The sequence below is a fragment of the Ranitomeya imitator genome, chromosome 1, assembly GCF_032444005.1.
Source record: "Ranitomeya imitator isolate aRanImi1 chromosome 1, aRanImi1.pri, whole genome shotgun sequence".
NCBI classification, from domain to species: domain Eukaryota; kingdom Metazoa; phylum Chordata; class Amphibia; order Anura; family Dendrobatidae; genus Ranitomeya; species Ranitomeya imitator.
This window is the reverse complement of record NC_091282.1, coordinates 42,702,644-42,704,535: the sequence shown is the minus strand read 5'-3', so window position 1 is coordinate 42,704,535 and position 1,892 is coordinate 42,702,644.

Below are 1,892 nucleotides of genomic sequence, written 5' to 3'. Positions count from 1 at the left end.
ATTGATTATTACCTCCAATATATGGCACCAGAGTTCCTGTTCTTTTTCTCTCTGAAGCCTTTGCTTTCATACTTAACTAGTAGTGGTGGAAAACCCCTTTAACCCTTTGCTTTTCCCTTTTTGCACTTTCGTTTCGTTGTAGGGCGAGTTACATTTTTCTGAATGACACCGTTCATTTTATCATAAAATGTCTTTAAAAAAAAATCTGAGGAAAAAAATCCAAATAGGGTAAAATGGTGAAAAAAAAAATAACGAAAACACAATTCCACCATTGTTTTTGTGGGTTTTATTTGTGCGCCGTTCTTTGTGTTATATATAATGGCCCGATAACGTGCGTCTTCAGATCAGGACGATCTCAGCCATTCCAAACTTGTATGACTTTTTATTGATATTATTTTGGGGTGGATATGATATTTTCATCCCTTATTGCATTTTTTGACACAGTTGCAGCAACCAAAAATTGTATGGGTTAATTAATTTAATATTTTGATAGGACTTTTATAGATGCGGTGATGCTGAATATGTTTAATTACAAAAAATAATAATTAATTTCTTTGTTTTTAATGGGGGAAAAGGGCACTACCTTCCAGGCGAGGTCTGTAAATGACGCTGTCAGTGCAGTTTAAGGGGTTAACAGCAGCAGACGGAGCTGTTAGAAGAAGATAATGGCTGTGTAATACGGCCAGCGTCTGCCTGCTATAATAAAGGCTCAGCTCTAGCTCCTGAGTCGGCATCGAACATGGTACGTTACATTGTATAGAAGGGGTTAAATTCCCAGAGGAGCATTGCATGACATTAAAGACTCCTTACATCAGTGCGGCGCTACCCACCTTGAACCTGCCCAGGCCTCCTGCCCAGCTTGCTTTGCACTGATGAGGGGCAAACACCCTGGAACACGTGTTTGCAAATGATAGTATCATAGCTGCAGCAAGCAGCCCAGTAAGTGACCTTATAAAGGAGGAGCACTGGATACTTGATAGGGCACCCCATCGTTCCTTTAGTGAGGGTTATCGTATGCTTTACCTATATTGGATACACAAGGTTTATAAGACACCACTATTTTTGCATAATATCGGGAATCGAGATTCTCCTGTCACGGGTATGTCAGAAGCTGCAGACAGTCGCACTGCATCTAGCTGCAGTATGTCTCTGCGTTTGGCCAACACCTTCTTAACCCTTCTGACTCATTGAACCAGTGGCAACCTTTCTCTAGCTCTGATTAACATACCTGGACCTGGGTGTTTATAGACGCCCAGCCTGCTGCTTGGAATCAACGGTGATATTTCCTTTTTCCCCTGTTGAGGCTTGAAGCTATTGCAGTCGGCTATCTTCCTCTTTGGTGTTGCTGGAGGATGTCTGTGTTTCTCTCTGAAGCTACTCAAGATAAGTGTTCCCCTTGTTTGTCTATCCCATCTGTTTTTAGTGGTAGTGGGGATTGACTAGTGCATACCCGTCCTTCCCTAAGTAGGGCTTATTACCAGGGTCAGGCAGGGATTAAGTTCCTGCTCAGCGATAGGCAGAACCTATGTAGGGATGTTTAGGGCAGACAGGGTGACTTTAGATCTGCCTAGGGGTCTCCACTCTCCCCTTCCCTAGCATTGGGCCCCTTCCCCTCATCCTTTCATGTTGTACATAGTCTTTCCTACACTGTACATGATGTCTCCCTTGTGTTAGAGATGCAGAGCACACAATGCGGATTTGCTCCATGCGACGTGCTCATGCTCCCATGTTATAGCGCTTTTCGAGGTGGATAGTTACACTGATTAATACAGTTTATCTTGGTTAGAGATAGGACCTGATGTCCCTCCATACCTACACCCATACCCACATGAGATCAGGATCCTTTCCCACAAAAGCAAAAAAAGAGCACAAAATATAATCAATATCTACTC